This window comes from Vulpes lagopus, chromosome 11 (genome assembly GCF_018345385.1).
Source record: "Vulpes lagopus strain Blue_001 chromosome 11, ASM1834538v1, whole genome shotgun sequence".
Lineage (NCBI taxonomy): Eukaryota > Metazoa > Chordata > Mammalia > Carnivora > Canidae > Vulpes > Vulpes lagopus.
The window spans coordinates 36,892,490-36,907,951 of NC_054834.1; the positions used below are offsets into that span (position 1 = coordinate 36,892,490).

Consider the following 15,462-nt stretch of genomic DNA (forward strand, 5'->3'; position numbering starts at 1 on the left):
TTGATGGTGAGAATTTTTAAGGTCTACTGTCTTAATAACTTTCACATATATAATACTGTATTATTAATTATAGTTTCCATGTTGTACATTATATCCGCACAACTTATTCATCTTACAACTGGAAGTTTGTACTCTTTGACCATCTTCACCCATTTCCCCAGCTCTAGGAATCACCAATCTCGTGTTTGTTTCTATGAGTTCCATGTTTTTATATTCTCCACATATAAATGAGATCATACAGTATTTGTCTTTTTCTGTATTTCACTTAGCATAATGCCTTCAAGGTTCATCCATGTTGTTACAAAAGGTAAGATTTCCTTCTTTTTTTATGGCTGAACATATGTATGTATATATATGTGTATATGTGTGTGTATGTATAATCAATCACATTTTCTTTATCTATTCATCCACTGGTGGACACTTAGATCGTTTCCTTGTCTTGATTATGATAAATCAAGCTACGCTGAATATGGCCCAGATATCTCTTCAAGATGGTGATTTCCATTTCACCTCCTTCATACTCTCTCTCTCTCTCTCTCTCTCTCTCTCTCTCTCTCCCTCTCTCTCCCTCTCACAAGAGTGTATTCCATACTGACTATACCACTTTACATTCCCACCAACAGTGAAGAGGGGTTCCTTTTTCTCTACTTCCTTGCCAGGACTTGTTATCGCTTGTCTTTTTGATGATAGCCATTCTAACAAGTGTGAGGTGATAGCTCATTGTGGTTTGGTTTGCATTTCTGTGATGATTAGTTATTTTGAGTGTTTTTTCCTGTATCTGTTGGTCATTTGAGTATCTTGGAAAAACTGTTTATATCCTTTGTCCATTTTCAAATTGGATTGTCTTTTCCTGTTGTATGAGTTTCTCATATATTTTGCATATTAACCCCTTATCCGAAATGTGGTTTGCAGATATTTTTTCCCATTTCATAGGTTGCTTTTTTACTTTGTTGACTCTTTTGTTCTGCAGATGCTTTTTCAGTTTGATATAGTTCCACTAGTTTATCTTTCCTTTTGTTACCGTGCTTGGGGTGTCATATCCATAAAATTGTTGCCAAGACAGTGTCAAGGGGACTTTTCCTGTCTTATTTTTAAGTCTTTAGTTCATGTTGCATTTATTTCTGTGAATGATGTAGGACAGGGGTCTAGTTTTATTCTTTTACATGTAAATATCCACTTTTCCTAGTATCATTTCAACTGGGAGGTGCAGAGAAGAAGACAAGAGGTCATTTCATTAGCTCAGGCAACACATAATGGAAACCTGAACTAGAGAAATGGAAAGTCATACTCTATGGGCCCATTTACTTATCTACAAAAGAGGAGTTTTAACACTATTTATGTCATAGGATTGTTGTGAGGGTATATTGTGCTGAGAAGTCAACACATATTTTATACTAGCAGCCATCCTATATAGTGGTTAAAAGCACAGCTCTGTGCCATGCTTCCAACACTGCCTCCCATTCTCACAGTTGGTTGAACCTCAGCCAGTTTCTTAACCTCTTTGTGCCTTGGCTTTCACATCTTCAAAATGGAAATAATAGCACTAATTCACAAGGCTGTTGTAAAACTTATATGAATTAATGTTTGTATAGGGTTTAGACCTGGCATGTAGTAATGTCTTAATAAGCATTGATTTAAAACACACACACACACACACACACACACACACACACACACACACTGGGTGCCTGGATGGCTCAGTTGGTTGAGTGACTGACTCTTGATTTTGGCTCAGATCATGACTTCAGAGTTGGGAGATCAAGCCCTGTGTGGAGTTCCCTGCTCAGTGAGGTGTCTACTTGTGCCTCTTCCTCTGTTCCTCCCTCTGCTCATACATTCTCTCTCTCTCATAAATAAATAAATAAATAAATAAATAAATAAATAAATAAATAAAATCTTAACAAATGCACACACACAAGTGGAAAGAAAAATTTTTGAGGTAAAATGAACATGACTTTATAACTAAGTGAATGGGCACATGGGTTTATATGTATCTGTTGGCATGGGAGGTAAAAGTAGTAGAAAAAAATCTAAGATAAATTGGTTTGGCGACCTAATGACTCTACAGATAATGATAACTTGACTCAAGGTTAGAGCAAATAAGCTAGAATAAATTTGAAAAGTTGGGCCAGTATTTAATTCAAGCTTTTATATGCTAAGTTTGAAACTTAGTGATGGGTATCTGTATATTAAGGGTAAGCAAGGAGGTTGGGGTTTCAGATCTAGAATTTGTGATTTAAAAATTATTAGCATATAAGTAGCAAGAATAATAATAGTTAATATTATTTGGAAACGAGAGCACTGTGCTAAACATTTAATATATATTACCTCACTTAATCCTCTCAGGATCCCTAGGACATAGGTACTATGATCAGCTACATCTCAGATGGGGAACACTGATGCACAAAGAAGATAAGTAACTTGTCCCAGGTCACCTGATTAAGTGGTCAAGCAAGAGTTTGACTCCAGGCAATTTTATTCTGTCCTCTACATTCTTTATTCTTTGGGACTGTCTCCACAGCAAAAGTTGACACCATGAGGTTGGTCAAAAAAGCATGGTGAGAAAGAGAATGTGTCCAATAGTGATGCTTTTGACACTCTTTCATTTGGGTTTTTCTCACTTGCCAACAGGTGCCTCTTTGCAAAACAGATAGTCAGGGCTCAGTAGTTGTTGGGTGAGAGAATGCGAAATCGGGTGTTAGAGGTTCTGGCTTTGAGGCCATAAAGTAGAGGAAGGTTAATTGGCTCAGGCCAGGGTTTAGCTGCCAGACCATGTCCTAGCAGCAAGGCACTGACACCCACAGTTCACAAAGAAAATTGGATGCTTCAGAATAACCTGGGGTGGTTACTCATAAACAGAATCCCAATTCCCCGCCCTGCCCTACCCCAGAGCGAATCAGGGTCAGCCTGGCGCACTGTGTCTTTAATAAATGCCTGGGAGATCATGATAGGCAACCGGTTTTTTACCCACTACTCTGACCCACCAAGATTACTGGGATTGACATGTGATATTTTCGTTACACAAAGAACAGCCATAAAAGAATGATCTTGGTTTTCTTGTGAGTTTTAAACCAGCCATGAAGGTGATTTTAAAAGAAGAATTCTCAAAATGTTTGGTGCAATCACAGGATCGCTGAGGTAATTACATAGCCTCCCCAAGTGACTATTTTGTAGGGAAATGCTCATTTGGATTTGTAGTTTCTGATGTGTTTAATAAATACCACTTTCATTACTGAAAGAGCCTCACTTCATAAATGTGGTTTCTCTGGATAAAAAGGAAAACATAGAGGAGCAGAGCATTCATCCGACATTATTACTATATATTCTCCACTTCATTGTTAACTCTTGTGTTTGGAGAGGAATCAGTCAATTGGGTCATTTTCTGAGCTCCACGGACCATCATCATCCCTGCTTATATTTGAATTGTTCACAGCACTTTGACCTTTACAGAGAACAGCTCTACATTGATGCCAAGTGTTGTTATTATATAGTGGAGCCCTTGTGAAGTGCTGGGGGTGGGGGGACCCAACTAACACCTGAGCTTAGAAGCTGATTTCCATCAGAATTCTATAGAACCTTTCTCAGAATATGATTTGACCTATGGAGAATCTGAATTCAGGCTTGATTAACATTGTTATATCCAGGGCTTGCTGAATTTTTAAATCTCAGCTTGGTCAGTTTTGGTAGATGGAAAATAGCTTCCTGGCCTGGTACATTAGGCCTTGGTACAATTACTTCATGTTTCCACATTTGGAATAAATACAATAAAACATGTATCCACGTATATATTGGGTTTCACAGATGCTGTGGAGAACATCTACCATGTATACTTTATCTCACAGTAATTACATAGAAAATTAAAAAGAATCAATTCCAGTTTAACAATCTTTGTACTTAACCAATTTTTTGCTCTGCTTATGGGTCTAATTGCTTTAATTCTAATTTTATTTTTCTATAAGGTAGGGATCATATCCACTTCATTAGGTTGTATTCCAGGGATAACTACAATTAGAAAAAGATATCCTTAAAGGGACCCTAACTATGGAGAAGATACCTTCATTTAGATTTTTTCCATGGACCATTTCTCTTGGGCCCTTCCTTCATTCCTTTAACACATATTTGTTTGTTGAATGCTTCCCCTGGGCAGCTAATGCTTCTAGCTGCTGGAGACATCACTGTGGGGAAAAAAACATAGCCAGACTAAGCCCTGCCCTCATAGAGCATTCAGGCGGAGAGACTGAGGCAGGTAGTAGGCAAAATAGATAGAACTGGGCACTATATTAGAAGGTGTTAAGGATTATGGGGAAGACAAAGCAGGAAGGCAGGTAGGGAGGACTGGGCTGGGGAGAAGAAGGTGGTGTTTCTGATTTATTTATTTGTAAAGATTTTATTTATTTATTTGAGAGAGCAAACATGCTTGCGCACTGGGGAGGAGCAGGAGGAGAGGGACAAGCAGGTTGTCCCCATTGAGCATGGAGCCCCACTCGGGGCTTGATCCCAGGACCCTGACTCATGACCTCAGCTGAAATCAAGAGTAGGATGCTCAACCGACTGAGCCACCCAGGTGCCACTGGGGGGTCCTCTCTGTGAAGGTTACACTCAAATCTTGGGGAGATGAGGAAAGCAGCTGTTATATTTAATGGCATTCCAAGGGACATTAGTCCTAAGAAATGCTGAGTTTAAAAAGGGTTTCACTGTTCAATAAGTTGGGAAATAATAATTTCTAGATATTTACAATGCTTGTTAGCATATGAAATTATTTGAAAAGCCTGCTGGAAAGGGACCTATTGAATTTATATGTATTTAAAATATTTTCCTCCCTCCTTCCCTAACATGGCAGGGCTGCTAGGCCATAGCTCTGAGCCATCCTTCAAATGTGGATGTGACCCTGCCAACTGGTGATCAGGCTTCTGAAGCTGCATCCAGGAAAACTGCACACACTCTGGAACCCTAGACACAAGTGTGAGACCTGAATCTGCCACTTTGTCCCTGAGCCACTTTGTCCCTTTCTTATTTTTGGTTTTATCATCTACAAATTGGGCCTCATCATAATAACCAACTGTGCATGGTTGTGGTGAAGATTAAATAAAGTGAGGGGTTAAAGCACTTTCTAAAGCATACTACAAATACAGATGCCTTATGTGCTTTTCTCTTTGCTTTTTTTGGTACTTGGGATGAGTCCATCTACTGTTATTACCTTGTTTAGGGTTCATTTATAAAGACTTTTGCCGAGGGAATTCCTGGGTGGCTCAGTGGTTTAGCGCCTGCCTTTGGCCCAGGGTGTGATCCTGGAGTCCTGGGATCAAGTCCCACATCAGGCTCCCTGCATGGAGCCTGCTTCTCCCTCTGCCTGTGTCTCTGCTTCTCTCTCTCTCTCTCTCTGTGTGTGTCTCTCATGAATAAATAAATAAAATCTTTAAAAAAAATAAAGACTTTTGCCAAAGGAGGGTTCTGGGGCTGTGAAAGAGTGACGAGAAGATCATCTGGACCAGAATCCCAAGCTTGTGCCTCATTAGCATCAGGTTCCAATTAGACTAATTCACTGGCCAGAGGCCTGTTTCTCTACATCAGCCACTGGTTCTCAAACTTTGGTGCACACTGGAATCACTTGGAGCTTAAAAACAAATACCATTGCCTGGCTCCAACCCTCAGACATTCTGATTTAGTTTCTGCGGGGCACATATTGAGGATCAAGATTATTTAAAGCTTCCCAAGTGATTCTAGCATGCTCCAAAGTTTGGAGAACAATGGTATAAGCTAACCCCTGTGATTCTCTTTTTTTAGTAGCCAGGTCAGGAGTAAAGCTTATGAGTTGATTATGGTTGTAAATCAATGATGAATTTGATTCCTTTTTCTTCTGGGAATGTAAACAGCAAGAAGGAAGAAAGGGAGGGAGGAGAATTTGCTCTTATCAGGCACCTGTTTGGACAGAGCATTTGGCTCTTTTATACATCATCTCATTCAATCCCCTCAGTACCTCTGCTACTTAAACATGATTCCATTTTCAAGATGCCATAACTGATCACATAGCGCTTAAGATCCTTCCTAAGGAAGTTGAAACAGGACTTCCGGTTTTGTGTTCTGGGTCCTTTCCATCACTCGGGGACAGCCATTCAGCCTTCCTTCATGGTCCCAGTACTGTCTCCCACCCTCTTCATCTTCCCTTCCTTTGCTCTCTGGCAAAACCTGGTATCCAGTGTTTATGTATCAGTGCCAAAGTCAGTGTTAATATTTTTCTTGGAGGGAGGAGCAGGTTTGCATTTTACGTTTAAATATGACCAGGAAATGACCTACTTTACTCCCTTATAATAACAGTATACATAAGGTTGCATAATAAGCATCATATATAGTGCAGAGAGAGGCCCCTTCTGAGCAAAGCACTGGTTATAGTATGGCTTATGGCCTATCGGTAAGGCTGGCGCTGCTTTTCCCGCTTCGCAGATTATCTAAAGAATTTTCATGGTGTAGAAACAGATGTAGGCAAATGTCCTCCCCTGATAATAGTTTATTCACTTAACATCCATGGAGCACCTACTGTGTGCTAGGCCCCAGGAGTGAAAAGGTAACTGAAATGTTTATTACACTAAAGGCATTTACCATTGAGCAGCAAAGGCAGACATATGAACAAAAATCACGATAAAAGACGGTGAACATAGTCATAGAAGTGTGTTGATGGTGGCGTGGAGAAGGGGTGGTGGGTCACACTGGGCCATCACAGGGAAGAGAGTGAGAGACAGCATCCTGGGTTGGTTTACCAAGGAGGAGATTTGTGAAGCTTGTCGTTGGGTTCCCTCATTCCACCCCTTTGCGGATCCACCCCCCTCCCCCAATGCTGGGGGCTTATTCCCTGAGGTGGGTAGAGCAGTTGTCAAAGAGGAAATCCAGGGGAGGAGCAGTTGAATGACTTTCCCAGGGTCGCAAAAACAGTTGGAGGTAGAAATTAGACTCCCCCTCAAGTGTTCTGATTCCCAAGTCGAGTGTTCTTTCCATGACACCGAGTTTCCTCTGCTGGTTCAGCAACTGGCAGGGCCACATAGCTGAGAACACAGTCGGTAACATGTGGCATCAGGTGACATCTTGATTATTTTTTCCAGTCGAACCTGGTTGCCAAAGAAAAGTCTTTCTCCCTTCTGAACCCAGGCAATGAATGTACTATCTCAAATGGAAAATACAGCCTTGAAATGAAGAACTCTAGAAAGCCCTAGGTGTAAAATAAAATCTGAGATGGATAGTTCTATTCAGAAATGTATGGTACAAATACAGGTGTCTATAAATATTTAAAATCACCAACACTATTTTGCCTTGGGTATTATATAGTTTCATATTTTACAAATTAGACTTTATTAAAATACATGCGATTTTATTTCAGACACCCCTAAGTCATTTGCATTCATCATCCTCCCTCCCTGCCCCCCCATCTCTATCACCAGCTTATGCCACTGCCAATTCACTAATAATCCCCAAATACATTTCTCCAACCACAGATTTCTTTTAAATCTTTCCCAAGGCCAGTGGAATCTGGCTATTTCATAGGCCTTTAAACCTGACATATCCCAAACCAAATTTTTTCTTTTCTTAGCATAGGCTTAATCTGTAACTCCTTAATATCTACTATTAATTTAGTCGTCTACGTGCAATACTTCAGCCTGTTGATCCCAGGTCCCTGCCAAATATCCCTCCGTCCCTCCTCCCCACCTCACTGCCACACTTCTGCTGTCCCAGGCCTTTGTTCTTTGCCTCCTCACAGCTAAGTGGACCTTAACTGTATTCCCAGAAACATTGAGTATTTTCCTCCACTTAACTCACCTTAGTACATGGAGAATTGTGCAGCCAGCTTAAACAAAACCAGAAACCTCCTCTTATTTTATTTCAATATTCAGAACTCTCTGAAAGGCTAGTACATTGTCCCGTGTCAGTTAAGTAAAATACCTTGACAATAAATTTCTTTGATGATTGAAGCTTTTACCGTGTCTCAAGGCCATCATTCTGAACGCTGGTGATTATTATACACTGTCCATGTTGCAGTCAGCATGACATTCGGCTTAAAGGAATGTATTATCCTCTTTAAGTTCAGTTTTAAAATAAACTATTCTTACACCAGTGGTTCTTAGCCTTTCTGGAGTCATGAACCCTTCTGAGAATGTGATGAAAGTTACGGGTCTTCTCTTAAGAACCGTGCAGACACACATGCATATGCACTCACATTTTGCCTACAATTTTAAGACTTTTAAAAATCCATCCATGGATCCTTAGAGCTATCATACAATCTGGCTTGGGGACCCCTGTAAATTGTTTTCATTATTTCATGTCAGAGGCATGGTATAAATTTCTGTTTTATTATTTACTTACTTTAAATTTTATTTATTTATTTCAGAGAGAGAGAGAGAGAGCAATCGAGTGGGGGTGGGGGGCAGAGGGAAAGGGAGAGAGTCCAGACTGTATGCAGAACATGGAGCCTTATGCAGGGCTCAATCTCATGACCCTGAGATCATGACCTGAGCTGAAACCAAGAGTCAGATGCTTCCCTGACCAAGCCACTCAGGGGCCCCTAAATTTCTATTTTAGGGAGGTGTTCTAATTACCTTGGTCCTAGTTGATGTGATTAGCTGTAATATTTTCCCACAGTTTGCACCAGGTTTTGAGTATGGACTGGGACAAGGGGATTTCTCCACAACCATCCTCGGCTAGCTAATGGACTTTGTGAAGTCCTCTAACCAGCAAGTAGAAATCAACTTCGATTCTCAGCCAGGGGACCTTATGTTCTATTAACGGTGTACAGTTTTTTAGAAAATCAACTCTGGTCTGAAATGTGGTCCATCTGCCCTGATAATATTTTGTTGTGTTGGAAGAGTGCTATCGCTTCTGCCATGTCATTTTATCCTCACAAAAACCGGTGAGACGGTCCATGAGTGATGAGACTTCAGTAAGGGCAAATCAGGAAAGGGGCTTTCTCAAAGTTAGCTGCAAAGAGGAAATATGGAGGAGGCTCTTTTCTGGTTCTAGATCCTGAATCTCTTCACCATAAACTCGTGCTCTTCAATTAACTTTGTGATTTAATTCAAGCTAAGTATGAGTCTAAGGCATCTAGGCAAAAATGGTCGGATCGGTTCCTATCGAATGAGGTCTGTTTAACCATCTGATTGTTTTAGAAACAAAGTTATAGGCAAGCGTGAATGATAGCCAGTAATATTTTAGCTGCTATGGTGGGCTATTGGTACACTCAATTAATTATTTTATCTCATATAAAAGAGACCATCTTAGATAAGTTTGAACACATTTTTGTATATGGATTTTTTCGAGCTACCCTTAAGTATACCCAGAAATTAGAAATATGACCTTTGTTAGCTTTACCTGAGCTCCTTAGCATATTCTTTGTATCTCCCCCCAAAAAACAGTCTTCCTAGGCTGAGCCCTCTTTTTTTTTTTCTTTTTTAAAAAAGATTTTATTTATCCATTCATGAGAGACACAGATAGAGAGGCAGAGGCATAGGCAGAGGGAGAAGCAGGCTGCCTTTGGGAGTCTGATGCGGGACTCGATCTTAGGACCCCGGGATCATGACCAGAGCCAAAGGCAGACGCTCAACCACAGAGCCACCGAGGCACCTTCCACCCTCTTTTCCTTTGTCTCCCACATCCTGTTTCAGACTTGTAGAAGCTTAGAGTCGGATGGACCCTGGAGTTAAATTTCTTCTTGTGTGAGAGGGAAACTGAGGCCCAGGATTATGGAATAATTTGCCAGAGGTTACACACGGCTAATCAGTAGCAGAAGCAAGATGAGGTCACAGGTGTCACAATTACTGGTCCTCACTTATTTTCCTATCTTTCTAAACAGAAACATTAATGTGACACTCGGAAAATTCAAAATACAACAGAGGAAGGCTCATAACAGCTAAAAAGCCACAATGATTAAGTTTTCTTCACCAGACCCCACACGTATGACATTCTAACTCATCATCAGCTGCTTCTCCAATTAAATAATTCTACCTCTGATCTTACTTGATTGTTTTGAGGGACTATCTGAAATACGGACAAACAAGCTCGCAAGTTTTTCAGTTAAAAGGATAAAACTTTTGCTTCATAAAACTTGCAGTTTCTGTCAGATGGAAAAGTGGCATCCTAGCTCTCCAAAGGGCAGTTCTGTGTCCCTCAGTACATCAGAAGCGATTTAAGGACAGCCAGTGTTGTCTTTAGGCAAACCGGAAGCGGCAGGAGAAAAAAAAGTGTAATGCTGTCAGAAAGGAATTGAGAGAGGAAGAAGAGATGAAAAATAAACCCCAGAAACAGAGAACAGTGATGTCACACGTAGAAGTGAACAGTGTAGAACAGAGAGAGAGAGAGAATGATCAATACACCCAATAATAGTAAATAATGGCTTTGTGGGCAAAGTAGGACTTGAACTTGGCCTTGGCCAATACTAGAACTTGAATAGCAAAGAGGCGGAAGGGGGCATCAAATGCTTGGGCGGTGACCTTGGAGTTAACACAAGGTGAAGTGGGTGGTGGGTGAGCAGCCTGGCTGCAAGACAGGAGGAGGAAGACATGAAGTGGAATCGGTACGTAGGGTAAGCAGAGAGCTTGATCGTGAGGTCTCAAGGCATTTGAATCCCAGCTGTGTAACTCTGGGCAAATTACTTGACTTCTCTGTGTGTGCCTCCCTTTCCTTGGGTAGAATGGGAATACCAATAATCCTCTCGTGTTCTTGTTGAGAAGCTTTAATGAGATTTACAAGTTCTAAACACAAGCAAAGTTTAAGACAGCACCGTCTATGCATTCCATCCAACTTAGTAAGCAATTTTTCCCCCCCTTTGGTTTGGTTGGAAAGTTAAACTGAACATGCTACAACAATATTAACTATTATATTTAGGGTGAAGGCCAGAAAATAAAGACTTGAATGTAGTCTGAAGACTTTGGACTTGAATAAACAACAGAGAGCAGCTCTTGGCCAGAGGTGGATTTAGAGGATCCGGGTTTAGGAAAAATCTAGTCAAACTTCAGAGGACTGGAGGACTCTGCCTCTACTCTGCTCGTTGCTCAGATATCTCACCCGCTTGGCTGCCTGCAGAGGCATGTGGATTGCTGGCAAACAGCATGGAAGGCATTTGTACGAAAAAAAAAAATGGATTTCAAGAATTTAGCCAAATTTTCATTTTTATTTAAATTAAAATAATAAAATAATTTTATTTTTTTGCAGTGGCTCTTCAAAGGTCCAATCTAAGGCTATTAAGTAATAAAGCTGGAGAACCAGGGTGATAGATTGAATATTAATAAGCCTCTCTTGGATAGTTACTAAAAAGTAGATGATACCTACTGAGTTCTGAGTAGGCCCTTGCCTTCTTTCGCATCATCTTTGACACTGATGACCTCTAAGCCCTGGACAAGACTGCACCAGTTCATCTTTCTGGCGTTCTAAGGAGACTGATAAGCAGAGCCCAGAGAGCTGTGTCCAGTTGTTAGGGGTGAGGAGGCACCGTTCAAGTTTTGGGATCGAATAGTCAAGAGTCCTCAGACACACTTCGGGCTACTTCAGTGAGGCTATTCAATTCTGATCCTCTGGTCTTTGCATAATTACAATATCCTCCCTATGGAACTTGCTAGTGATTCTTGATGTAGGACTCTAAAGGGAAAAGAGCTAACAAGTTACTTGCTATTTGCGTTAAATTTAGCCAGCCTCTCAAAACAGGTAAACTAGTCTTACACCTACAGCAGCTGCAGATGATCTTGGATGAGATCAAAAGTTTTTTCTCCCAGTCAGCTTTGCTTTTCAGATGTGACGTTCTCCTCCACGCTTTTATTTTTTGCAACCTTGGCTCATGCTGTCATCTTTAAGGGATTTGGAATCTCTGGGCAAATGACTTTACCAATCCATGATGGTGACCAAGGTCAAAAAGAAAGAAGCGTGTAGGGAAAAAAAAAAAAAATCCCTAAGCCCATTCTTCTGCTCCAGATGGGGAATTAGCGATAAAGAAGGGCAAAATATCTGCCAAACCAGGCACTAGATATTTATTTTCCAGTAATGCGCATATGGTGATTAATATGCACAATATTATGATTAATAGAAGCTACATCAAACACACCGATGTACAAATAACAGAAACTGTTCTAAGATGTGATCTCCACTTTGCCTGTCACGTGGTCCCACCACCTAAACTACATCCCCGTGCTTGCAGAAATAAATATTAAGAGTTATTGTTGAGACCTTTCCTCCTGATTCTAGGGAACGTAATGATAAAAATGACAAATAACAGTGAATAGCCGGCAATAATATCTTTGTGTTCGGAAAAAAGTTTTCCTGCTGCTGTAGAAGAATTTGGATAAAGAGCCAGTTATCCTTTCTGCCCTTTCAAACTCCCCTGGTGGGTCGGATGCCAGGAGTTCCCCCCTCACCCCCCAAATTTCCTGATGTGTCTGTAGAGCCCCTCAAATAGGGGGCTTGGGCTTTTATTTCTGTCTCTCTCCCTCTGTCTGTCTCTCTTTCTTCCCTGCCCCCCTTCCCATTTTTAAAAGGCTTTAAAGAACATCTCTGGGAGACAAAAATAGCTCCAGTTGTGAGAGGCCTACACACCGAGAAGGCATCTGAGATGCAAGTCAGCAAGTGCGAGCCGCGAACATGAGTGTCTGGCCCGGGGTGGATGCTCCTCGCTGTCTGGGTGCTGATTCTCTGCCAGGGCCCGGTGGGTAGAAGGGAAAATGATTTTGCAAAGGGGGGGGGTGGGTGGGTGGGAGGAGCAGGGTGTGTGTGTGGGGGGGTCGGGGTAGGTGTGGGGTCCGCGCCCCCGGGGCTGGTGGAGGGAGGGGGGAGGAATCGCGACCCCAGCATCGGAGCTGCGGGGGTGGGAGGGGTGGGGGGGTGCGTTCCTCCCCCCTCCCCCCCCTCCACGTTTTTTAAAATTTATTTTGCCCGGGCGGGGATTGGCGCCGGTCAAAAGGGAGCAGTTGGCACTGAATGTCACCCTGAAGGTAAAATGAAAGACAAAAGATGAACGCATGCTTGCTTTCCCTTTGCAGCGGCTGCTGCGGCGGCGGCAGTAGCAGCAGGATTTAAAGGGGAAAAAGAAAAAAACCCCATACGCACAGATTATATATATATATATATATATATATATATATATATATATATACACACACACACACACACACACGCACACCCAGAGGCGTCAATGATGCCAACGCAATAATGCCATCAAATCATGACAGTGCCGGGAAATTTTTTTTTTTTTTTAAAGCACAGATATTTATTTTTAAAAAGAGACAGGGAGAGAGAAAGGCATGCAAACAGAAACGTGCACATACCACGTAGCCACCCGAGGAGAACCTGGCGGCCTCGCTCTTCTGCTGCCAAGTTATCATTGAGAAAACAGACAGGCATCATGACGTCCTGGGTCACAGGGAGTGCGGATCGACGCTACCAAGAGCGAAGGGAGGCGCCTCCGCGCTCCGGCTAGCCGCGGGCGCCCCTCTGGCCCTCGCCGCCCGGCTCGGTGAGTGCAGCGCCGCTCGGGACGCGGACCCCGGGGGCCAGGCCGGGCCCGCGCCCGCGGGGGCAGCGCGGGGGGCCGTGCCCTTGCCGCCGGCCGGCCGCCCAGCACCCCCTCGCCGGCTGAGGTCGCGGGAGCCCAGCTAAAGGAGGCGTGTGTAAGATGTGCACTGTTCCTGCATGGGGGTTTTGTAGACTTTCCTAGCCCAAGAAACCGGCTTCGGCTTCTTTAAAATCCCCGACGACTCACCTGATTAACCTGCTGCAGTTCTGACCCTGCCAAGGTAACCGGTCCAAACCCTTATCATCAACATCTGGAGACAGACATTTGCATCTGGGGCATTCTTGATTTGCAGTCCTGGTGGAAATCTCGATGGCTAATCTACCCCCCCTCCCTCCCCAACCCCCTCCACCTTCCCCTGTCACTTGTTTAGAGTCTCTTGGAAAAAAAAAAAAAAAAAAGAGCAAAAAAAAAAAAAAAAGAAAGAAAAGAAAAAAAAAAAAAAAAAAAGAAGAAGAAAGCAACCCCTCCCTCAATAACACAGCCCTAAGTGCCCTCCGCCTCTTGTAGACTTGCCTTACCATGACTGCAAAACTGTCAGCGTGTGTGTGTGCTGGAGACACAGAGAAATTCTGGTTTCAGTGAGATTTGTTCTTTCAACACCTCTCCCCTCCCCCTCCCTGGGGAGACTTCAGGGCTCGGGGAAAGTGGCAAAGAGTGAGGGCAGAGTTAGGGCCCCGGGCGGGGAGGGGCTGGGGCGAGCCCTGGGGCCTCCGGGGCGAGGGGGCCTGGGGAGGGGGTCGCCGGGGGGCACAGGGCGGTGTCAGGAGTTGAGGACTGCTGTCGTGGGCTGGGAAATCCTTCTGCTGATTGCTGCTGCCGTAGCCCTACTTGTCTCCTCCTGTCCTCTGCGCCTCCTTCCCTCCCGGCTCCCGAAAGCGGTTCACCTTCCAGAGGGAGGGAGTCTCCGAAGTTGCACGGAGGTCACCCGAACCCGTCATTGAAGTATCTCAAACCACCTACCCCCTTGCGCCCCTCAAGTCTATCAGGAGCGGCTGCAGGATAGGGCTGCCCCCCCCCCCCACTCCTTGCTGGGTGACAGGAGGTTCTCCCAGGGAGAAAGACACAGAGGGCAAATCCCCCCCTCCTTCTCCCCTTCTCTTCCCTTCCGGCAACCTTTTCCTAGCTGCACCCCCTCCCCCTTTCAGAATCTTAATGAGCAATTCTGGAAGAGTCCAAAAGGGCCTGGAGAAACCCCCGCCTGCCTCAGTGCCTTGGAATGATTATGTATGTGTTTATTTATTGTGCTTGCCTCGGTGATGTTGCGACTTGCCACATGGGTCTGCTTAGGCTCGGGAGGCAGGTTTGCTGTGTTTGTGTTGTAGTACCAGAACCAGTGGCCGTGCAGCAAGACACAGACACACGCAGAAAGCAAATGATGCTGCTAACATAAACCAGAGGGCAATGTTGAAAATAGCACCTTCTCCCTTCTGTCTCCCTCTCTCTTAAAAAAAAAAAAAAAAGAAAGAAAGAAAGAAAAGGAAGAAAAAGAAGAAGAAGAAAAAAAAATTGCCAACACGTGAGTTAAGAGAAGCTGTTGGGTCCACATATGACCTCCTACTACTTTCCGAACACTAGTGCTTAATACTTTAAGTCAGGATCAAGAGACCTGCGGATGTTTTGAAGTGGTTCAGAGCAGCTGAATGACTTGGTCTAGTTTTGAAGAGAAACTCTCCTTTGTTTCTCACGCTGCCCAAAGACCAAATAGGGGAGTGTGTTTGGAAAATGCTCAAATTCAGAAGCAGCAGGCAAGAGACCAGAGGAGGAAGAAATGTCCTCAAGGGGAAGGCAGGGAATGGGATTGGGGAGGGGTGTCAGGGTTCTTGGTGTCTTTTGGTTTTTTTTTTTTTTTTTTTTTGGTTTGGTTTCGTTTTCTCCTGTCCAGTAGATTTGATGTGATCAGAATGAGGTAGGCAACGTAAGAAACA

At 43.2% G+C, this 15,462-nt stretch overlaps 1 protein-coding gene across 17 annotated transcripts in view; it reads left to right on the plus strand.

Annotated features, from left to right (window-relative positions):
* Positions 1-15,462, plus strand: part of ESRRG (estrogen related receptor gamma) — a 618,074-nt gene that overhangs the window by 32,789 nt on the left and 569,823 nt on the right. For 6 of the 17 annotated variants that reach the window (XM_041722074.1, XM_041722047.1, XM_041722064.1 and 3 more), the window contains exon 2: positions 12,504-12,670. The exons of 5 other annotated variants lie outside the window; for them this stretch is intronic. The gene's annotated coding sequence lies outside the window, so the exon portion shown is untranslated. Of the gene's footprint in view, positions 1-12,503; positions 12,671-13,246; positions 13,478-13,505; positions 13,758-15,462 lie in introns of those variants that run through there. 6 more of the 17 variants (XM_041722058.1, XM_041722057.1, XM_041722055.1 and 3 more) reach the window with 2 other exon arrangements.